The following is a 25,879-nucleotide window of genomic DNA, read 5'->3' as shown; positions in this document are numbered from 1 at the left end:
CTGAGCCAGAGGCCTGGATTCAAGTCTCACTTGCTCCAGAGGTGTATCATAACATATCTGAACAGACTGATTAAAAATATCTATATCTACAAAGGTAAACATTTTTTAAAAACCTTTCTGATGCTAGAAATAAGCGCAAAAACACAAATTGTCTTAAAATTTGATGCGTCTTGTAGTATCTGTGGAGAAAAAGCACAGTTAACGTTTTGGGTCCAGTGACCAGAACTGATTATTGCTCAGAAAAGGTTAGTATATATGCTGAAGATTAGAAGGGCACATGGGAGTACATGATAAGTGAAGATGAGATTCGAAAGAGAGAGTTAGATAGATAAAGGAAAATCAATAACTGCTACTAATTCCTGTTGATGGCTGACAATGTGTTCTTTGTCGTAGTAACCCATGTGATGGAAAGGTCTGGTGTATGGAGGTTGGGGTAAGGCTGTGGAAGATGATGTTCAGGCCTGAAATTATTGAACTCAATATTGAGTTCTGAAGGCTGCAGGGTCCCCAAGTGGAAAATGAGATGCTTCACTGGAGCACTGCAGCAAGCCTGAGACAAAGATGTTGGGCCAGGGAGCACACAGTGGCGTGTTAAAGTGACAGCAACAGGAAGCTCGGGGTCACTTTTGGAGACAAGCCATGGGTGTTCTGCAGTCACCAAGTCTGTGTTTTATGTCCTCAATGTCTCCTGACATAGAACAATGGGGTAGCACAGTGGCTCAGTGGCTAGCACTGCTGCCTCACAGCAACAGGGACCCGGGTTCAATTCCCGCCTCAGGCAACTCGCTGTGTGGAGTTTGCACGTGTCTGTGTGGAGTTTGCACGTGTCTGCATGGGTTTCCTCTGGGTGCTCCAGTTTCCTCCCACAGTCACAAAGATGTGCAGGTTAGGTGAACTGGCATGCTAAATTGCCTGTAGTGTTAAGTGCACTAGTCAAGAGTAAATGTACGGGAATGGTCTGGGTTGGCTGCTCTTCAGCGTGTCGGTGTGGACTTGTTGGGCTGAAGGGCCTGCTTCCACACTGTAGGGAATCTAATCATGAGAATAAAGTTCCATGCCTGTATAAAGATTCTCTCTTGTTCAGGGAAAGTTGCATTTTACATTGAGATGGAGTTGCAATCTAAGTTAGGTCTTGGTACATTTTGCACTATTACTAATTTTGCTGTCACTCGTGCTCTTGTGTGTATTGTGAAATTGGTAGTGCATTGGGGAGCAGCAGGGTGGGAAAAAATACTTTCCAAAACCCAAACCAAAAGCTGGGCTGCTTAGACAAACTTTGTTTAGTTTGAATTAAAGTTTCATTGTGAGGGCAAACCAACTAAATTTGCTCATTCATTTTAATTGCTGGAATATTCCATTATTATATTTTATATCGTGAAAACACTCAGGAATGTTTTTGAATTATGGAAAATTTCAAAAATTGGAACATACAAACAAAAAGAGAGGGTTTTGACAGATTATAGAATGGTTACTGCATGGAAGGATGGTTGGTCTGTCAGATCCATGACAGTTTTCTGCAGGAGTTATTCAGCTAGTCCCTCTCCTGCATCCTTTCCTTGTGTTCATGCAACGGTCTTCAGCTGTTTACCCAACTCCCTTTTGATAGCCTGAACTGATCCTGCCTCCACCATACTCTTGGGCACTGCATTTCAGATTCTAATGGCACACTGTGAGAAAGACAGTTCCTCATGTTACCTTTGATTCTTTTATTAATCACCTGAAACATATCCCCTGTGGTTCGGAATCCCATTCATCATCATTTAACTCAGCTATTGTCCAAACGTATTAAAACTAACTCTTTCCTCCACTCTCATTTTTTCAGTTAGTGTTCAGTTTCTAATAGCTTGCATTTCTTTACAAGAATAATTGCTGGTGTGGTGGAGGAAGGGAGAGAATGAGGGTTGTTGGACAGAGGGAGGTAAGGAAAAGGCATAATAAGGAAGGGAGATCTTCTTTAGTAAAAGGAAAACAAGACCTTCAGGGGATTGCAGATACTCAATCAAATCTCACAAACAAAGCAGAAGTAAGGACATCAGCGAACTGACCACTTCCTGGGGTCAGGAGACATTTCCAGTTAACTGGGACTATCTTGATAGAGATGCCGGAGTGTGTTCTCCTTGTTTCCTGGTAAAAGTACAAGTATCCATTGGTGAACTCAGCATCACCTGTAGCATTTTAATGTTAATTTTGCTTTTCTTTTTACTATAACATCCAATGAAGATAACATATTTAACATCTTTTCTCGAGAGCACAGGGAATGGATAGTGACGACAGTGTTAACTCAGCACAATTGCAAACTTTTTCGCAAGTTTGAGATTATTCAAACAAATCTTTGGTAAAGAGAGAAATTTTATATGTCTGCACTCTTCACGAAACAATAGTCATTGGGAGGTGGATATGTTGAATTGACGAAGACAGATGAAGAACATATGGGCATTCACCTAGAATAAAAATGACTCACCTCATCTTTCATGCCAGCCAAATTGTCAATAAAATCTGTTTGTTTTAGTATCTTCACTTTTCTTTTGATTTTTCCCACATTACATAAAAATCAGCATAACATTGCTTGATCACCTTAATCTCAACCATCATTTGGTTTTAGATTTGCCAGATTGTGAAACAATCATATGCCCTTTCCACCATGAACCTTCCCCATTTCCTCAGGCTGGCAACTAACAAGAATGCATACAACTCACCTATGTACATACCAGTGGCTGAGTCATTATAAAGCCATCAATCTTGGAGTGGTACTTAACCCTTCTGGTTCAGAGACAGAGGAGCGACCCACTATACCACTGCAGCTCCCTATCACATCAATAAGAAAAACATTTGGGAACATACAAACATGCTACTCATAAGAGGAAGCCTTTTATATGTGTTCCATTGTAAAAAAAAGAAAAATCAAGGCTTATATTAAAACAAGCACTACTCTTCGTATAAAATTATAGTGTAAAACAGATCTGTTACTGTAAAATACCCCACAATAGCTTAATGAGAAAATGCCTGTTTTCAGGCAATACATGTTTCTGACATGGAAGAATCATGCTATCACTTGACATCAGTAGAATTAGTTCTGACGATAAATTCCATTGATATTTCAGGTCCTAGGCTTCAGTGCCAATCATCAGTTGTTAAATGTCAATTTTGCAACAGAAGGTAGGAATATGTAAGGTGTACCCTTGGTGTGACTTTATGTGCAAGGTTGTAGACTTAATGTGATTATGTAAGACTGCCACATTTTAAGACAATCCAAAAAGGCCATGAATTCTGCACCAGTTTGCTTCCATGATCTCTGACCACTTCGTTTAATATGTACAAATATTGAGAATACTGTATTCCACGTGTTCCATCACTTTTCTTTCAATTTATTGGTGAGGTAGTTCTACAATGTCAACAGAAAATGACAACCAGCATAAAGAAGCCCAGGGTATGTTATAGTAAATGTCTTTGGTTGGAGGAATTCTTCAGTTTTAATAACAGTATAGTTAATTGATAAATACAAAATTTAACTGCAAGTTAAATCTCCTTCTGTTTTATATTATTTTAAAACTGAGTCTGAATAACCAAGGTCATACAGTTCCAAAAGGAGAACATTCAGTTCAATCAAATCCAAATGTCACTTGCATTTCTTTAAGTAATTATGTTACCATTTGACAGTAAACAGGCAAAAATTAAATCTCATGTGGTCCAAGCGTGATACTGACAACAATGCAGTAAATGCAGAAATCTACATTTTAGCAATGATCTGCGCACAATCTCATAAAAAGAGAACTAGAATGTTTCATGGTATTATTTAAAGTAGCAAACGTCAATACATTAATTTCTTTGCAATCAAAACTGACATTCTGCTTGACCACATATCTGAAGGATGTTGAAATCCATTCTCCTTATTAGGTCAAGGTATACTCATACTATGCACTAAAATTGCTTTTCCTTCAGAAATGCAAATAAGATGAAATGTTATTTGAATAGCAAGAGCTAGGTTTGGATCATTTGCAGATAGAACTGGTGCGCTAATCTCCAGTACACTGCTATTAGCAGTCATTTGTAAAAAGTAAACACATTTGTGGAAAGAAAATGGATCACAGGATAAAAATTGTAACTTATTTGCTTTTCCCATGGGCATAATGCAAAAAATTGTGGTTTGCATCTTTTACCACAGTAAAATTCCTAAATATTATCTATCACAGAGTATAGGTCTTTTCATTTGACAAATCACCACTTAAATATTTGAAGACCTTTTCTTTATGGGACATAAATTCATCTAATAAAGACTCTTGACAAAGCAAAAGGCATGCCACCACCCCCCCCCCCCCCCCCCCACCCCATCCCCACACTGTCCGCAAGCATTTTAGCATTCAAACACACAGTTATTTTAATCTGCCCAATCCCAATGATTTAATGACATTTGACATATTTAACCTTGCATTACTCAATGTCTTTCTGTTGAGGATATCAGAAAGATTTTTTTGTTTCAGCAACAGCTAGAAAATAGTTGCTGGGAATGAAGTTGTTTCGTTATTTCACACGATCAACTGTTTGCCAAGTATAACTGTGACTGAATGGTTGTGTCCAAGAAAAATCAAACCGCACAATGAAATATTGAACACACATTTATGTAGTTATGACTTTTCAATTGAGCCAAGGCTTACGTGAATATTCTGAGACACACACACAAGCAATAACTGAAAAATAACAGTAACATATCAGACAGCATTCATTCAGTGCCTATCAGGAAATAAATACTTCCAAATCACCAATTTGGAGATAAACGTAGGAAAAAAATTCAAGTCATTTAAGTATTCTTGAACAAAATAGTGTTATAATAACTAAATAAAATCAGAGTAGAAAATTGCTTCTTGTTGAAAGGGGTGAAGCTAAAAAAAGTTTGTTATTCTTCCCATTGCAAGTTGATAGGAAATTGTGATGATTACTCATCTAAGTCTCAAATACCTTCATCAATGTTCAACTGAGATTAAAACAACACAAACCTTTAATACCTCTCCTAAAAAGGTTCAGACTGCAATAAGATGTTACAATATACACTGCAAACCCAATCAGATCATTATTTATAACATTATCTGAAAGGCGGCAGGCAAAGATATAGACAAACTTTGTACAGTATATACTACCTCTTTTTCTCGTCTTCCTCACAAACAAAAAGAAAGGGTTTTTCTCAAATGAAAAATATTACTGTTCTCTAATTAGAGATAAGTTAAACAATATGGAAATATTGACTGCATATAAAAGTGACAGATGGAAGGTTTGTGTCTGTATGCATTGCAGATTACTTATAAATTCTATTCCTAATTGTGGCTAATAGAATACTTTGTTTTTTTATCTTGCATTATAAAAGAAACAGCACCTTCAGATACCATTAAAACTTCAATTATCTAGACGAGTTTAAGGTCTAGTGTAAAGTACATAAATATTTAGGCACACATTCAAATTTCAGAAAGCAGCAACTACATTATGGTTGAGCACAGGGAGAGCAACTGAAATAACTTATAGGCAGCTTATACAGGATCTATCATTAACAAGTAACAAATGGATATTTAAAACATAATGACATATAAACCATTCCCCACCGTTGATGCACAGAATGATCAATCAGCTGCGGCATTCAACAGCAAAACAACAAAAGATTTTGGAATAAAATGATTTATATGGCAGTGCAGTTCATAAGCATGTTTTCTTTGCTGCAAACTGGACCCGCTCACTCTTCCCAGCTAACTCAAATCGGTACATGTTGAAATAGAACAGCGTTGCGTTGGATGCTGCTGTAATACACCATCACCTCAAGGTCAGACAACGAATAAAATAAGGTTGCGAAGAAAGAAATATACCAGCAGCGGTGTTTCCACGAAATAATAATATGCATTCAAAAATGAAGTACCTGCAGAAAGAATAACGTTCTTGCTCCTACCTGTTCAGTGTATATTATGACGGTGCCGGCTGGTTCCGAGTGTGTGTGTGTGGGTGGGTATGTGTGTGTGTGACTGAGTGCTGCTGTCACCACAGCTCCCCAGCACTGACTGAAAAATGCACCAAAAGAAACCCATTTAAAAACGCTTTCACTCACAATGGCGCTTCAACTAACCACCCATTTCAGCAAGAATATGTATATATCTAAGGATTATGTTTAGCGAGAAGAAAAACACGCGGGTGGCAACCAAACAACAGGAGCACATCAGTGATCTCACTGTGATCAAAGCAGAAAGGGGATCTGGAACGAGGTATCATTTATTTGTAACGATTGGGGAGGTTTAATTACAATTTGCAAATAATGGTTCAGAGATGTTCCTCAATCTCCACATTCTGCGGCACGTGATGCGCCAGCGGAGCCCCGATTGGTCAGGCTCCCCTCACCAGGAGGAACAGCAACGTGAGAAAGTTGAATTCTGGAGATTAATTCCTGAGACTACGGCAGTCCCCTGTTCGAGACCCCGCACACCCACCATACGAGCAAGACAGAGCTTCACTTAGCAATTCAAATAAAAGCTTACCTTTGAAAGGGTCATCGCTCTACAAAGTAAAACAAGAAGGTCCTGGATACCGCACTCCTTTATAAATGGATATCTTTTCAAATTAAAATTTTAAAAAACTTTTTTGTTTCCTGAAAATACGTTAATACATCCCCCTCATTTGATCCTTGTTTCTGGTTTTGAATATAATGCGTTTTCTGCGTATGGTTTGATCAATGTGAAAACTTATCTCATGTTCAGCCTTTCACTTTTTTGTTTAAAGTGCGGAAAGCCTCAGAGGCTGTTAAACAAGTTAATCAAAAAGTAGTCTGCAGGAGAGATTCAAGTTGCTCTGAAAGTGACTGAGATTTTTCCATTACGTACCTTTAGAGGCTGGGGTTTAGAAACAATCTGGTTTTCATTCCCGGAGCAGTGCTGCCTAACTTCAGTTTAGTCGGAAAACGGGTTGAACTTGCATTGTAAACTGTGCGCTATTGTGGTCTAAATGAGCGGAAATAAGCAGACCAGATACGACTATAACGTTAGGCAATGGTCATTCCTTGGAAGTTGCCATACATGTAAATATTCTTAATTCATTCATCGGTTACTCCTTTATACTTGAGTTTCTCCAGAGATCATTACTTCTGTTTGGGCTGTGGAGAAATCTTACTAATCTGCAATTAACAAGAATGACTCAAAGAATATCGTTTTTTTTCCAAAATAGATGCTTGGTTAACCAAGTCATTGTGCAAGGATAACTTTTGTATGATTCATGGAAAACTTTATAATTGTGGATTAAACAAGGAGTTGATTTCTAGCTTTGATAGAACTGATAAAGGACTATAGCTTTTTCCCTTCCATTACTGTCGATGAAACCACATCTGGAAGACTTAAATACTGCTCCTGATTTCAGCATCGAGTTTTCTCTCATTCTTCTCAATAGGATACAGGAAAATAATTACCATGTGCTAAATAATAATATTAGCATTCGCTGTCAATGCCTTCTCTTTCAAAATTAACATTACAATTATCATGGGTTCCTTTCAACATTCATTTCTTGACAGTGCTTAGCTTGACATGACTAGACCCACACATTGTTCCTCCTGCTACACTCTGTAAGTGGAAGTTAAACTCATTGCAATATCTCCTGGTGCTCCCATAGGTCTGGGTTCCATCACATGCAAACATTTTCTGTCAAAATTTACAAGCTTTGCAACTGCAAGCTTGATAAAATGCCTCACTATTAATTCTTCAGAAGTGGTCTTCAGTTGGGGTCCTCTTTCTCTGCATATGTGTATATTGCAGTAAATGGAGCCATTTACTTGGTAAACATTTCTGATGTTGCGACAGGTTTCCAAAATAAAAGTGCATACGAAAAATATCTTTATCTGGATGAAGTGATGTTACCTAATTCTTCATCTTGAACGCAAAATGCAAAGCAAAAGAAGTCAATTATTACTACATAGAATACACTGTGTCCTGATATCTGATACCTGGCACAGGCTTCTTTCTTAAAATGTTTGTGAACTTATCTTTGTCGTTAGGAATTCACAAATAGACAATAAAGTGAATTATAGTTGATTATTCCATTAATGTTACCACTTAAGTCAGAAGAGTGCAATAATAATAGAGATCTGCTATTCTACAAACCATCTCAATATATAAATAGACAATTAACCCAAGATGATTAAATTTGTCAGATTGTCTGCTATTTAGGGACAAAGCAATTCATACCAGGTTTCATCACTAACTGGAAAATAACAAATTCCTGGAATCCCCTCTCCAAAAGCATTGTGGATGTACCTACAGCACATGGCTTGCAAAGATTCAAGATGGAAGCCAATCACCACCTTTTCAAGAATAAGTAGGTTCGGACAATGAATACTAGACAGCCAGTTATATCCACATCCCATGAGAGATTTAAAAACTATTTATCGTAAATACTCTTATTCTTTAAAAAGAGTAGAGAAAGATAAATTATCACTATTCTACTACAATATGACTTAAACCATATCCCTAAGCACACACATTTATTCTCAAACAAAACAGACAAGGGACAGTTTTATACGAACTTTATGGATGGAAAAAAAAACTTTCAGAAAACAAATTATGAAAATCAAAAGCCAAGGCCATTCAGTGGAGAGTGACTTCTCACATTCTCTTGATTTTAGCCAAGTTAATATTGTTATCTGTGGACTAATTCTCTGATTTGATCAGGTTGACTTAGTTCTTTTCATGTATGAGTATTCCTTCTTCTAAGTTTCTTGACTTTTCTTTGTCTTTTCATTCTCTCAGAGATAATGGAAGGAAATGTTTTCCAATTCCCACCTCTGGAAGTTTCTGGCTGCACTACCTTCAAGTCTGCAGCAAACCGCAGCTAGACCAAACCAAGGCTGTCATCAAGCAGAGTTCCTTAACTCAAACTCCTGGTGCCATTCTGTCTCAATAATAAACCAACCTTACTGCTCCAAAAGCAACATAGTCTTGTAAAGATAAAACTGTGCATTACCTCATATTTAAATTGCAAAACTCTCCAAGTGTAGCAGTGTCTGACTTCTCATGTTTCTTCCAAAAAGGAAAAAAGTTAGTCCCTTCCATTATAGTTTGAAAAATGATCTATACAGTCCTTTATACCTTTCAATCCCTTTTTTGCTGCATTTTACCTTAACTATCTTAACTTTCCATCAAGTACAACAATTAGTGTTATCATACCCATTCTTATCAGAAATTAGTTTTCAAGATAGGATTCTCATTATTAAGATAATCATTGCATCATGTTTTCCCCCCAGAGCAAAATATCCTTGTTTTATAACAAAGTCACAATAAAAACAAATTTAAAAGAAATAGCCTAAATAACAACAAAATAATCTTAAAATGTAGTTTTCAAACTTTGTTCTTTTACGTCATATATAGAAAATAATTACATACCAATTTCAATTACATTGATTTTTATTAATGACATATTTGTTTGAATATCTATTACTTTACTCTGCAGAGGATTATCAACTCTAGCAAAAGAACTCACCATTGCATCTCAGCAACACTGCAGCAAAAGATCAGCAAATTCAATTTGCACAGTTTTCATTCAGGACCTGACTGAAAACGAGCCAATACATATTTTAACCAAATGAAGATCCAGTAACAAGTTTCAATTTTCTGAACCATGAATACAATTTTGCTAATAAGGAAAAACCACTGGGTGCATCAAATCTTTCCTGACCATTTCATAACGGCAATCACCGAAGTTTCCAGTCAGCCTGCACATAAAGAAATTAAACCCACTTGCCATCTGGACAATTTTTTTCTGTATAATAGCTAATTTTACATCTCCCTAGACATTCACACACAAAAAAATGTTAAGGCTGTCTTGAAGGAAACCAGAGAGACTGCTCAGACTATATGAGATTAACTATACTGTCACAATGCCTTGGCTTTTGGGGATTTAACTTGAACCCATCACCTCAACACTGTTTCCAAATATTTAAAGTATCAGATAATCACTGTGTTATCAATTCTGAAATGATCTTATAGATCTGAATCTTGTCACCTCTTAAAATGTGACGTATAATATTGAGGGGAGATAATGGCCTTGTGGTATTATTGCTGAACTGTTAATCCAGTTCCGGAGACCTGGGTTTGAATCCCACCATGGCAGATGGTGGAATGTAAATTCAATTAAAAAATCAGGAATTAAGAGTCTAGTGGTGATTACTGTTGGAAAAACCCATCTGGTCCTTTAAGAAAAGCAATAAACCTAGCAATGTGGTGGATTCTTCATTGCCTTCTGGGCAATTAGGGATGGACAATAAATGCTGGCCAAGCCAGAAATGCCAACATCCCATGAATGAATAAAAAAGGTATAAAATAAATCTAAAAGTAAGTTTTATTGTATATTAAGAATCAAAATCACCCACGTTGCTTTCTATGTACAATTTTAATAGAATTGGTCATTTTTAACCATGTTTAATTCTATGAATTGAACCTCCACAAAATGAAAGGATGTACTCTAAAGAGACATTTTAGGGTCCAATATAGAGTTGGTGTAACTTCTTGACTTTGTTCAAAAACATGAGAAAGATGGAATGGAATAAGGTTCTTTTCATATTTACATTATAAACCATTTATCCTGTTGTGGCACCAATATGCCTATTGCAAATGAAACAATCTGCACAAGTGATTGCCAATCCTTGGTAGTGAAATCATGAAGATTCATAGCACCAAGGGAGGACATTTGGTCCTTTGCATCTCAGCAATTTCTCTGAAAAAGCAATCCAAAACTAATCCATTTATTTCTTTCCTATAACCCTTTATCTTCTTTTGTTTCAAATATGTATCCAATTTTATCTTAAAAGGTATGGCAAATGCTGTCCATTCTAAGAACCCTATCCTGCATTAAGATAACCATGCAGAGCTGCAGAATATAGTTTAAGTATTAATCTGTGGTACCTCATTAGAATAATCTCAGGCAAGTTCTTGGTATCTTCTCTGAGAAAAGTAGTTCATTTCAGTTGTTTCTCTGTTGGTACAATGTTCTGTTCATCTTTCCTAGATCCCTTTCTAAATTCCATCATTCTGACATGTTAATTCTGACACTTGCCCTCAGAATGCAAAATCTAACTATTTCATGATTACTGAACCAAAGTAGTTCTCTCCATAATGAGTTAAATATCAGTGCTTGGGTCATTGCTAAATAGTGGATACTTTGCCTGCCTCACATCTTTTGCCGAGAAATTGTTTTTAGTTGTCTCAATTAATTGATTTGAGTCTGAAATGTAGCTCATTTGTTAGCACACTTGCCCTTAACCTCTCATTAATACACTTCTATAGCATTTAAAGCAAAATAAAGTTAAAAATCATGTAACACCAGGATATAGCCCAACATGTTTTCCAACAGGACTATAACCTGCTCATAGAGTCATAGAGATATACAGCATGGAAACTGACCCTTTGGTCCAACCTGTCCATACTGATCAGATATTCCAACGCAATCTAGTCCCACATGCCAGCACCCGGACCATATCCCTCCAAACCCTTACTATTCATATACCATCCAAATTATTTTTAAATATTGCAATTGTACCAGCCTCCACCACATCCTCTGACACCTCATTCCATACACGTACCATCCTCTGTGTGAAAAAGTTGCCCCTTAGGTCTCTTTTATATCTTTCCCCTCTCACCCTAAACCTATGCCCTCTAGTCCTGGACTCCCCAACCCTAGTGAAAAGACATTGTCTATTTATCCTATCCATGCCCCTCGTAATTTTGTAAACCTACATAAGGTCACCCCTGAAGCTCTGACACTCCAGGCAAAACAGCCCCAGCCTGTTCAGCCTCTCCCTATAGCTCAAATCCTGGCAACACTCTTGTAAATCTTTTCTGAACCCTTTCAAGTTTCACAACATCTTTCCGATAGGAAGGAGACTTGAATTGCATGCAATATTCCAAAAATGGCCTAACCAACGTCCTGTACAGCTGCAACATGACCTCCCAACTCCTGTATTCAATACTCTGACCAATAAAGGAAAGCATACCAAATGCCTTCTTCGCTATCCTATCTACCTGCAACTCCACTTTCAAGGAGCTATGAACCTGCATTCCAAGTTTTGTGTAATTTTTTACTTTGTCAACCTGAGTCCAACACCAGTTCCTCCAAAATAAAAGAAGATAAAAATGGTTCTGAAAAGACTCACTGGACTTGTAGTGTTGACTCTGCTTTCTTACCATCGACATGACCAGACCTGCTGAGTTCTCCAGTAATATCTGTGGGGAAATTTGAAATGTAGTAAACTCTTTCTCGGATATTAAAAAAAGTGTTGATTTTCCTTAATTGATGGAACACCTTGACCTTGGAAGAAAATAAGGATCTTTATTTTGATGTTTGCATAGAGATCAAATTCAGCCAGGGTTGCTGTGTCAAACTCAGATATCAGAGGGAAACAAAAAAAAGGAAAAGCAACATTAATGTGGCAGGGTCTCTCATTTATTTCCTACTTATCCTGCTTTAAAATATGGGAACCCGATAGAATCAACATCTCGGTATTTTGACTGCTTTGCAAACCCTGTAAAAGGAAGACTGCACCATTACGCAAAGATTTCAAACTGAAGGTTTGTTTAAAAGATCTTCCAATCAGCATGCAGCTGTGAGCAATTTGGTTTTGTCAACAAGGAGCTCTGGGGGTTCTGGTGGGACAGTGGTAACATGCTTACCTTTGAAAAGGGAGGCCCTGGTTCAAATCTCACCAACTTTGGAAATGTTTAATGACAGCTTCATTTGAAAAAACAGAATAAAAGCTCGGTAGACTGTGAGAATTCATCAAGTTGTTCTGAGTTTTACAGTCAATAAAGGTGTTTTCCCCTTTTGTTCATTATAAAACACAATCTCTGCAGAGTTATTGTTGTCCTGGGAATCACAGAATCACAGGAGTGTAACTGCGAAGAAGGAGATTGTTTAACCCAGCGTCTGCAGTGGCTGTTTAAACGAGAATCATTGCCAATTTCCTAATTTTTCCTCATATCCTTGCAAATTATTTCTATCCAGAAAGAGTTATTCAATAGCATTGAATGCCTCAATTAGATCTGCTTCCACCAGACTTTCAGGCAGTGCATTCTACACACAGCTTCTCACTGTGTTTAAAGCATTTTCTTGATCACATTTGCTCCTTTGTATGTAACTATAAAATATGTGTCCTTTGGTTCTTAAACCTTTTGTAAGCAGAAAGTTTCTCTACCAAACCACTCAATTTTGAAAACTTCTGTTTGATCTCCTCTGGCTATCTTCTCTCCAAAGAGAACAGTCCCAACTTCTTCAATATATCCTCATAACTGAATTTTTTCATCCCTGGAACCATTTTTGTAAATTTCTTTGGTATTCTCCCCAGTGCATGTTTATCTATCATATATTGTGTCACTCAGAACTGTACACTGTACTCCAGCTGAGGTGTATCAAGTATTGTATGCACCTTTAACATCACCTCTTTGCTCTTGTACTGTATGCCCCTCTTAATAAAGCCGAGGATACTGTATACTTCATAAATTGCTCTCTCCACCTATCCTGCCAACTTCTCATGATCTGTGCACATGTACACCATGGTCATCTGCTCCTTTAGGACTGTGTCCCAATTTTGTATTGCATTTTGGTGAGAAGAACCTTGAATGGTATCACCTCACACTTCTCTACATTGAGCCACCTTTCCTTCGACTCCACCAACTTGCCTATATATGGGATGGGTCTCTTTGACACAGACTGTATTTCCTCTACATTCTGTCTGGTAGCTCACAGAGAATATGTGGCCTGCCCCTATCTGCTGACTACATCAGCTCAATCATTTGTTGCTAAGAGAAGGGCGGCACGGTGGCACAGTGGTTAGCACTGCTGCCTCACAGCGCCAGGGACCTGGGTTCAATTCCCGCCTCAGGCGACTAACTGTGTGGAGTTTGCATGTTCTCCCTGTGTCTGCGTGGGTTTCCTCCGGGTGCTCCGGTTTCCTCCCACAGTCCAAAGATGTGCAGGTCAGGTGAATTGGCCATGCTAAATTGCCCGTAGTGTTAGGTAAGGGGTATATGTTGGGGTATGGGTGGGTTGCGCTTCGGCGGGTCGGTGTGGACTTGTTGGGCCGAAGGGCCTGTTTCCACACTGTAAGTAATCTAATCTAAAGAACACACTGTCTCTTTCTGCCTCAATCAAAGTGTTGAGACAGAAAGTCTGTCCACAATTAGCTCAGCTGCTCTTGCCTCTAGTTTCATAGGTGAATATTTCACACTTTGCTTTCACTCTTAATCTGAGCGACCCCCCCGCCCCCCTCCACCCTCTTTCCCATGGTAACCAAGCCACACAGGCTAGTTGTTGTGCAGAACAGATCTCTTATCAGATTGCATGTCACTAATCCAAATAACCTTGAATTAAAGTGACAGTCCCAAAAACATTGGGATTGTATTTTTGGCAATTGGAAATAACTTATCACGTCCCGACCAGCTGAACTGGCAGAGTGCTGTGGGTCATCCGTGACTACATTCCCATTTCTCACAACAACATTCTTTTTATCTTCCTAAGTTAAAAACCACAATAAACTTAATTTATGTAGAAACTTTAATATAGTAAAACATCCCAAGGAGTTCCACGAGGAGAATTGTTAACATGCATTGACACCAAGTCATGGAAAACGATAACAGCGCAGATGACCGAGAGATTGATCGATAAAGGTAGGCCACTTGCTGTTAAGAAAGAGAGAGGGAGAGTGAGAGAGAGAGAGAGAGAGAGAGAGAGATGGAGAGTTTAAATGAGGGAATTTCAGAGCTTATAACCTAGAAGACATAGCCATCAACACCGACACAATGAAAATCAGTGATGTACAAATGGTCACTCTAGGAGAAACACAGATCTAGGAGTTTTGTGGGACCATGGAAGGTTACAGAGATTGAAAGTGGGAAGGTCATAGAATTTGAAGTATTTCCAGATCAGCTTCTATTAATTTTTAATCTGCAACATTTTCATGCGATATCTCACAAATTGATTCTGCCAAAATGTTTATGAATGATATGCGTCCCTTAAGGCAACATCATTTTTTTGTATCTTAAACCAGTGATTCTCAACCATTTTTTAGGTCACAGTTCCCATCGGAGCTCTTCTCAGGTTCTAGGGCCACCCTTTCAAACAGGAATACAACACGAACAGATAGACAGAAAATCACTTATTATTGAACACCATGAAAACATGAATGTTCTGAAATACTGGACAAAACTTATAAAAAGACTATGAAATTAAACATCTATCAATCTTAATGTGACCCTTGAGCTTGCTGCTTTTTTGGAGGTTTTATGATATTGCGCTCCAAATTAGATTAGTCATCGGTTCAGTTAACAGACCCCCCAAAAACCCTTGGGGCTCCCCTTCTTTCAATCTGTAGCCCACTTCAAATGTGCCAGGACCCCGAAGGGGTCCATATAGTGCCCATTGAGAATGGCTGTCTTAGACAACCTGTCCTTTCTGAATATTTCTACTTTCCAAAATGTAAATGAGGAAGCAAAAAGTTTCTGAAATAGAAAACAAAAATGTGTCACTTTTTGGGTCTGCACTAGAAAGAACTAAAGAGCAGAATTATTATTAGATTACTTACAGTGTGGAAACAGGCCTTTCGGCCCAACAAGTCCACACCGACCCGCCGAAGCGCAACCCACCCAGACCCATTCCCCTACATTTACCCCTTCACCTAACACTATGGGCAATTTAGCCTGGCCAATTCATCTAACCTGCACATTTTTGGAGTATGGGAGGAAACCGGAGCATCCGGAGGAAATCCATGCAGACACGGGAAGATGTGCAAACTCCACACAGTCAGTCGCCTGAGCCAGGAATTGAACCCAGGTCTCTGGCGCTGTGAGGCTGCAGTGCTAACCACTGTGCCGCCGTGCCACCTTGGTTTCGTATAAAATCATATATTTTTAAAATGATATCGTGAATCAAAGCTTTGACTTTAAAAAGTATCTACAAAACCACAATAGAAAGACACATTATAATACAGAGTTAAATGTAGCCTCAAGAAATAGCATTTTGTGAATAGTTTACTTCCAATTGATACATGCTGGTGTTTAAATTGAGGTAATCAAAACATGGTTAGATTATTTTTTATTGAATGATTTACTTGTCATGTCTGTGACATCCTGGTAAATCACCAAAGATATAAAAATGATGGAAAGGAAAAAGACCAGCTGTTCCAAACAGTCTTTCTCATGCAGTCAGTTATTTGACAATTAAGTGTCATGATCCCAGATCTCCCATTCAATACTAATTTTGTAATCTGCTCCGACAGGCCAAAAAAAAACTGCAGATTTAAAAACTCCTAAGCCAAACCCCAGGAACTAATGTATTCAGCATAATTTCTTTCCAAATGCCCTACCTCCAAAAATGAAGTGAATAAAGCAGATGAATATATGTCTGGAGGGATGGTGCAGGATGGAAGGCTTTAAATTTCTGAGACATGCTACTGCTTCACTGGACAAGGTATAGCTCATCGGAGCTGGGGCCAAGGTCATTCTGGAATGTTTTATTAAATTAAGTTGGTGGGGATATGGGAATCAGCACATAACAGTGCAGAGGAAAAACATGGCAGATCAAAAATTGCAAACCGCTGATAGCAATAAAGTAAGAAATAATAAGTTATTTGATGGGGTCAGAGGAAGAGAAAGCATTCTGATTTTAAAAACAAATTAGCTCTCGAGTGAAAGGATGTCCTAAAAGGCACAAGGACAGAACTGTTTTGGTTAGAGCTCGGAAAAACTCAAGGTGATGCTATGCTGTTGGATATACTCTTTAGGCCACCAACCAGTGCAGAGAATTTAGGGGAACAAATTTGAAAAGGAATTATGGAGAATTTTGAAAACAATTGATAAGGAATGGGGCTGATTAAGGAGCAAAAAGAGATAATGGTGTCTTTGTGATTATCTTAGTCTATATTGGGATAACTAGTGTCAAGTCAGAAAGTTTCTGGGATGCGTTCAGGGGAATTTTCCAGATCAGTTTGTTACTGGGCCAACATGGAATAAAGCTTTAGAGAATCTGGTTCTAGAACTGAGGTGTGTCAAGTGGCTCAAATGTAATTTGGGGATTGTTTAGGGAACAGTGATCATTGTATCATAAGATTTAGGTTGGGAGTGGAATTGGACAAGGAGCAATTCAGACTAGAATGATATAATTGGATGAGGGCCAATTTCAAAGGGGTGAGCCAGGGAAATTGGTGTTATGTAAAACTGTAACAGAACAACAGAATGACTTTGAAGTAGAGATGCTTGAAATACAGTCAGAATACACTTGCAGGAGAGGGAAAGTAGGACGAACAAAGCCATGGTACCTTGGATTAGAAAGAGTTGGATAAAGCAGAAAAACATTGTCTGATAAAGATTTCAGATTGAACCAGGCTGAATATAGAAATGGAAAACAAGAATAAGAGTGAATATGAAAAGGGATGGTCCGCTAAAATAAGAGGGAAACCTGAAATCAGATGCAGTAAAAGAACAAATGGGGCTGATTATGGAGTAAAAAGAAAACTTATATGTGGAGGTGTATGCATGGCTTTAGTAATAAATTGCCAAGGTGGACTACACAGCTAAGCCATCGTGAAAAAACAAGTATTTAAGACACTGCACTCACTAAGACAATTGAAAAATGGTTAGAAACGCTGTATGTATTTAAATTTGCTGTGTAATTGAAACAGAATCAGATGAATCTATGGTAATTGAGGAAATAGAGGTTTATTCCTCTCACTGGTTCCTTCTCACCAGACCTTGCTTTAAACCCAGACTTCCCTGCAGCCTGACCTCCATCAATTTCTCTGCTCTGAGGACAAGCTGTAGTCCCAGCATGGGCACCACTCACACCTGACACTGCTTGAACATTAGTAATGCTGGCGACCGAGATTGCAGGAAGCTCAACAACAGGATTCCTCCTTAGACAAGGACAGAAGTCTTGCAGTTAGCCAATAATGCCCACAGATTGCTATATGACTACAACACAGCCGACACCTATTGGGATGTGCTCCTCACTGACTCTTCAGGTCATGGGACAGGAAATCCTGCCATCCAAAACAAATCGGCCTATTGTATCAAATGCTAGAAACTACACTTCGGAAAACAATTTAGAAGAATATGTAATAAGGTGACGTGCCAGAAGACTGGAGGTTGGCTAACATTATACCATTACATAAGAAAGGTGGTAAGGACAAGCCAGGGAACTATAGACCAATGAGCCTGACCTCAGTGGTGGACAAGTTGTTGGGGGGAATCCTGATGGACAGGATTTACACGTATTTGGAAAGGCAAGAACTGATTAGGGATAATCAACATGGTTTTGTGCATGGAAAATAATGTCTCATGAACTTGATTGGGTTTTTTGAAAAAGTAACAATGAGGATTGATGAGGGCAGAGTGGTGGACGTGATCTATACGGACTTCAGTAAGGTGTTCGACAAAGTTCCCCATGGGAGACTGGTGAGCAAGGTTAGATCTCATGGAATACAAGGAGAACTAGCTAATTGGATACAAAACTGGCTCATAGGTAGAAGACAGAGAGGATGGTGGTGGAGGTGTGTTTTTCAGACTGAAGGCCTGTGACCAGTGATGTGCCACATGGATCGGTGCTGGGTCCACTACTTTTCATAATTTATTTAAATGATTTGGATGCAAGCATAAGGGGCACTGTTAGTAAGTTTGCAGATGACACCAAAATTGGAGGTGTAGTGGACAGTGAAGAAGGTTACCTCAGACTACAACAGGATCTTGACCAGGTGGGCCAATGGGCTGCGGAGTGGCAGATGGAGTTTAATTTAGATAAATGTGAGGTGCTGCATTTTTGGAAAGCAAATCTTAGCAGGACTTATACATTTAATGGTAAGGTCCTAAGAAATGTTGCTGAACAAAGAGACCTGGGAGTGCAGATTCATAGTTCCTTGAAAGTGGAGTCACAGGTAGATAGGATAGTGAAGAAGGCGTTTGGTATTCTTTCTTTTATTGGTCAGAGTATTGAGTACAGGAGTTGGGAGGTCATATTGCAGCTGTACAGGACATTGGTTAGGCCACTGTTGGAATATTGTGTGCAATTCTGGTCTCCCTCCTATTGGAAAGATGTTGTGAAACTTGAAAGGGTTCAGGAAAGTTTTCAAAGGATGTTGCCAGGGTTGGAGGATTTGAGCTATGGGGAGAGACTGAACAAGCTGGGGCTGTTTTCCCTGGAGTGTCAAAGGGCGAGGGCTGCCCTCAGAGAGGTTTATAACATCATGAGGGTATGGATAGGGGATGGGGGAGTCCAGAACTAGACGGCATAGATTTAGGGTAAGAGTGGAAAGATATAAAAGGGACCTAAGGGGCAACTTTCTCATGCAGAGGGTGGTGTCTGTATGAAATGAGCTGCCAGAGGAAGTGGTGGTGGCTGGTACAATTGCAGGAGACAGTGCGGTCTGCAGATGCTGAAGATCAGAGTTGAGAGTGTGGTGCTAGAAAAGCACAGCAGGTCAGGCAGCATCTGAGGAGCAGGAGAATCGATGTTTGAGGCCGGAGTCCTTCTTCAGGAATGAGGTTGGGAGCCTTGGGGTGGAGAGATAAATGGGAGAGGGGTGGGGCTGGGGAGAAGGTAGCTGAGAGTGCAATAGGTGAATGGAGGTGGGGTAAAGGTGATAGGCCGGAGAGGAGGGCGGAGCGGATCGATGGGAAAGAAGATTGACAGTGGGACAGGTCATGAGGATGGCGCTGAGCTGGAAGGTTGGAACTGGGGTAAGGTGGGGGGAGGGGAAATGAGGAAATTGGTGAAGTCCACATGCCCTTGAGGTTGAAGGGTTCCAAGGCGAAGGTAAGGCATTCTTCCTCCAGGTGTCAGGTGGTGAGGGAGTGGCGATAGAAGAGCCACAGGACCTGCATGTCCTTGGCAGAGTGGGAGGGTGAGTTGAAATGTTCAGCCACGGGGCGGTGGAGTTGGTTGTGTTGGTGTCCCGAAGATGTTCTCTAAAGCACTCTGTGCATCAATGTGGACTTCACCAATCTTCCTTCCCTACCCCAACGGCAGCCTGACCTGCTGTGCTTTTCCAGTAACACACTCTCAACTGTTGGACAATTGCAACATTTAAAAGGCATCTGAATGGGTATTTGAATAGGTAGGGTTTAGAGGGATTTGGACAAAGTGCTGGCAACTGGGTTTAGCTTAGGTTAGGATATCTGGTCGGCATGGACATGTTGGACTGAAGGGTCTGTTTCTGTACTTTACATCTCTATGACTCTAGTCTCAGATGGAAGTGACCTCTTTCCACGTTGTCTTCACTCTCAGATACTATAAAATATTTTTAATAAGTTAGTGAGAAATAAGACATGTATTAAGAACACAAACTCTTTCCATAAATAATTTAATTTCCACGCCAATGATAACATGTCTTCTGCAGTTAAAAAAACCTTAAAGTGTTACTCTTCTGTTGAAATTAACATAAATCTTGATGTAAGTGTGTTGATTGTACATATTTGTAAATTATTTTATTCGTTATACAGTTTAGAAACAGGCCCTTCAGCCCATCGTGTCTATGCCGAGCAACAAACACACATTACGCTACTCCCATTTACCTGCATTTGCTCCATACTTTACTGTGTCCTGAAATTTTAAAGTGCTCATCCAGATGATTCTTAAATGTTGAGAGAGTACCTGCCTCCACCGTCTCAGGCAGCACATTCAAACTTTTACCACCCTCTGGGTGACAAAGAATTCTCAGATCTCCTCTAAACCATTTACTGCTCACCATAAACATGTGCCCCATTGTCTCAGTAATGTCTGTCATAAGGAAGAGTTTCTCAGGATCTACTGTCTATGCATCTCAGTTTTGTATCCCTCACACCCACATCCCACATCCCACAGCCCTTGATATACAAAAGTTTTGTATATCTTGATCAGATCTCCCACCATTCTCCACTGCTCCAAGGAAACCAAACCCAGCCTATCCAGTGTCTCCTCATAACTGAGATTTTTCATCCCGGGCAACATGCTGGTGAATCTCCTCTGCACCATCTCCAATGCAATCACATCCTTCTGATCGTGTGCCAACCAGAACTGTACACAGTTTTCCATTTGTGGGCTAACCAGTACTTTGTAAAATTTTAACAAAACTTCCTTGCTACCACATTCTACACTCTGACTAATGAAGGCAAGCATCTGTATGCCTTCTTCACCACCTTGTCTATGTGTGCTGACACCTTCAGGGATCTATGGACTTGGTCCCTTTACTCCAATACTCCCCAGAGACCTACCATTCATTGAGGATATTATTCCCTTATTTGACCTCCCAAAATGCATCACTTCACACTTAGAATGAAATTCCATTTGCCATTGTACTACCCATTAATTAGGTTGTAGTCTGAGACCATCCTCCTAACAACACCACCACCAATTTTCAAGTTTTCTGCAAACTTACCAGTTGTACCATATACATTCACATCCAAGTCATTAATGTACATAACTAACATCAACACTTTACCTGTAGCCAATAAAGATTTAAATATCTTTGCCAGAGGCCTAGGAATTGCCTCCTTTGCCTCCCAGAGCAGCCTGGGATACATCTCATCAGACCGTGGGGACTTCTATAACTGTATACCTACTAAAACATCTATTACTTCTCCTTATTAATCTTAAAAGGTGTTCTTGAACCATCCCATATAATATGATTGGCTACAATATCTTTCTCCTCTGTGACTACAGATGAGAAGTATTCATTTAAGATCCATGGCTCCATGCACAGATTGCGCCTTTGGTCTCTAATAGGCTCCACTCTTTCCCCAGTAATCCCCTTACTCTTAATATATTGATCCCATCTGCTAAAGATATGTTGTGGCCTCCTCTAATTTCCTTTTTAAACAACCACCTATTCATAGAATCCCTACAATGTGGAAACAGACCCTTCATTGCAACAAGTCCACACCAACCCTCTGAGGAGTAACCTACCCAGACCATTCCCCTCCCCATTACTCTACATTTATCCCTGACTAATGAACCTACTTACACATTCCTGAACACTATGCGCAATTTAGCATAGCCAATTCACCCTAACCTTCACATTTTTGAAACTGGAGCACCTGAAGGAGACCCATGCAAACACGGGACGAATATACAAAGTCCTCACAGACAGTCACCCCAGGCTGGAATCAAACCTGGGTCCATGCGCTGTAAGGCAGCAGTGCTAACCACTGAGCCACTATAGGGAATCTATGACTGTGACCTACACCATCCCTACTTTTGAAGGGCCTCCCGCTTTATACTGCACTGTACCTGACATATGCTTCCTTCTCTTTCTTTATCAAATCCCCAATATCCCATGACATTCAGGATTCCCTGGACTTGTTGCCTTGTCCTTCACTCTTAGAAGAACACATTGACCCTGAATTCTCACTATAATCCTTTTTTGATAGACTCCTACTTTCCAAATGTAGACTTATCTGCAAGTAGCTGTTCCCAGTCTATGTTTGCCAGATCCTGTCTAATAATATTGAAATTGGCCTTTCCTCAATTTAGGCATTTAACTTCTCCACTACATTATCTCTTTCCATAATGACTTTGAAACTTACAGATGGTCACCATGCTCAAAATTCTCACCCACTGAAACTGCAACCACTTGTCAGGCTTCATTCTTAAAATATAAAGTATTGAATGATAATACTTTAACATATATACTTTCCAAACACAAGATGACTGAACATGGGATTTCAAAATGGAACACGATGATGGCTACATTTGAGAAAAAGCAGAAATCTATTTTACCACATTCCCAACTGTTCAGCACACCATCCAATTTTTCAGCTGAATTTTATAATTGCACCAAAGCACCTGCCAAAATACAGTTCACAAATTTTAAAATTAGACCTCAATACTGCTGTTTACATGTCCATATCATTTCCCAACACTTACAATAGGATAACACGTAATAATTGATCCAAATGTAAAATGAAATTGTACAGTTAATGAGGTGTGCAGGTTATTTTTCTTTATTTTCTATGTGATGTGGACATCATTGATAAGGCCAGCATTTGTTGCCCATTTCTGATTTCCCTTCAAATGCATGGTATGCTGGGCCATTTCAAACAGTCAATCACATTGTAGTAGGCCTACAACTGTTTGTAGGACACAACATTAGTGAACCAGATGGATTTTTGTAACTGTAATGATTGGATCAAGGGCCAGGTGGACCTTATTGACTACGAGATCCTTGATTGGGGCTGTTAACTCGGGGCCAATCAGGGAGCCCTAGCTGACAGATATAAACAGGAGATTCTGACACTCATCTGTGTGACTTCCTGGAGACCCACTATTTGGATGAGGAGGTTGAGATCATCACGCGACTTGGGAACTACCTCACCAACCTGAAGCGTCTGGGAGCTCCTGAGAATGGGCTGGGAGAGTACCTGTTTGACAGGCTCTCACTAGAGGACAGCAGTTACTGGGGCATGGGGTACTGTCGGCTTTTGACTGAATTCATTACTGACTTCACTTGGACAATCTGGCTTCCTCCACCCAGGGGGAAGGAGCACGTTGGCAAGAATGTAATAGCTGTACCACCTGAATGGAAATGAATAAAACCTTGTACTTAAAAATAAATAATAAACAGGAGATTAATTCTAGTATCATGCTGTTATTTGGGAAACTTGACTCATTCGATCCTGCCATCAAAGACTGGGCCCAGTGTGTGGAAAGACTCCATTATTTTTTCTGGGCAAATGATGTTCGGGCAGATGAAAAGTAATGAGTAATTCTCCTGACAACTTGTAGACCGGCAGCTTTTTTGGTATTAGGAGCCAAACTTTGTTATGCTATCGGTTTTTACTAAGCAATTCAAGGAACAGGGAAACCATATCAGGCTTTTTTACAAAAGAGAAAAAAAAATAAACAGGAGGTTCATCTTGTGTCTTTCACGGTGTCTCACACCTGCACACACACAACATGGATGCTGGGGAAAATATAAGCACTACCGCAGTTAGGTGGTAGTGTGGGGGTAAAAAAAGGAAAAAAGAACAGGAGTGTCAGGCACCCTAAAAAAATTTTAAAATATCAAAAAAAAATCAGGAGTGTCAGAGATTCTGTTCTGTCTGAGAGCTGGCTCTGAAGGAGCTGGATCAGTTACTATTCTCCATGAGTAATAAAGGGAGACTTGGTGGCAGGATACCGGCCTCTGTGGAGTTATTTCACTCTGGATCCTCAACGGCCAAAAAAAAATAAAAAGGAGTATCATCTTGTGTCTCTCACTGTGTCTCACACCTGCACACACACAACATGGGTGCTGGGGAAAAGTAAGCATTACGACAGTTAGGCGGTACTGTGGGAGTAACAAAATAGAAACAAAGAAAGAAAAACAAAGAGAGAAAAAAAGAAAAAAAAGGAGATTCATCTTGTGTCTTTCACTGTGTCTCACACCTGATCACACAACATGGGTGCTGGGGAAAAGTAAGCACTATGATAGGCGGTAGTGTGGGTTTTTTTAAAAATGTAAATTAAATGTCAGAGGTGCTGTTCACTCTGAGGGAGCTGGAGTCAGTGTGGAGTGAAGGGCTCTGCTCTTTGAATAAGAAAAATAATTAAACAGGAGATTTGAAGGTCTCCTCAGTCTGGGGACTATTTCTGAACAAGCTGGTCAGAGCCCATGTAAACAAAGGGTGATGGGATACTGGGCTCTACTGTAACTATTTTATTAACAATTGATATTGGATTTAAGATTACCATTCCTAAGACCAGCTTTCAATTTTAGATCTTATTATTTGAATTTCATCAAGTCCTCTGGTGGGATTTGAACCCATGTCTGTCAAGGATTACCTGTCCATTGACATTACCACAACTCTACCAACTCCCCCAAGGAATGACATGGAAAGACATCACAATAGATTCGATTTACATTTTAGAACATCATTGCAGAAACTTTTCAGTGCCTAAGAAAAAACTAGTTATAGCTTAAAAACCTTTCTTCCATCGTAAAGTCGGTTGTGAGGATATTTGCTGATGATTACAGAATGTTCAATTCTAGTCACAACTCTCAGATAGTGAAGCAGTTAGCAGTTACATTCAGAAGTATCTGGACATCTTGAGGCTTTGGTTGATAAGTTGTCACATGTATGTCAGGCAATTACGATCTCTCCAAGGAGAGAATTGAGCTATCTCCCAATGACGTTAACTGTCAATCTATCATTGTCAGCCTGGGGTGTTACCATTCATGACTACCTAAACTGAACCAGCCACATTGATACGGTGCCTACAAGAGTAGGTCAGAAGTTGATTATTCTGTGATGAATGATTTCCGTCCTGATTGACTCAAGGTACATGAGTGCAGTTCCAATTATACTCAACAAGTTCAAAATCATCCAAAGACAATTAAATTTAACTTGATCAACACTCAATTTGCCACATTTTATATCATACCCTCCTCCATAATACATTGTAGCATCAATGTGTGCCATTGACAAGGTGCACTATAGCAGACTCCTTTGACAGTGTTTTCAGATCATTGTCCTCATTTCTGTGTGTGTTGGAACAAAACAAATTTTAGTTTACTATTTAAGTGATTCGGATATAGGTTGGAGTAAGATTTTCTTATTTACAGCCACATAAAATCAAAATTTCATAACAGGTAACATGACTTCTCTATTCTATCTGATTGTCCTACTCAGGCTCTGTGATTCCACCTTCATCTACACATATTAACAAAAACTGAATCCATTCCTCTGGACTTGATACCATCCAAACTGCACAACTACCATCTCAATGGACAAGGGCAGCATGTTCATAGGAACATCCCCACGTCCAATTCGCATGCTATCCCTGACTTTGACACACGATGAAATATGAGGAATAGGAGCCCGAAGCTCATCCACCTTGCTATGCCATTCAAAATAAGGGCAGCAGATTTCTGTATCGA

This window comes from Hemiscyllium ocellatum, chromosome 14, assembly GCF_020745735.1.
Source record: "Hemiscyllium ocellatum isolate sHemOce1 chromosome 14, sHemOce1.pat.X.cur, whole genome shotgun sequence".
Classification (NCBI taxonomy): domain Eukaryota; kingdom Metazoa; phylum Chordata; class Chondrichthyes; order Orectolobiformes; family Hemiscylliidae; genus Hemiscyllium; species Hemiscyllium ocellatum.
The sequence above is the reverse complement of the archived record's forward strand: the minus strand, read 5'-3'. Positions refer to the sequence as shown.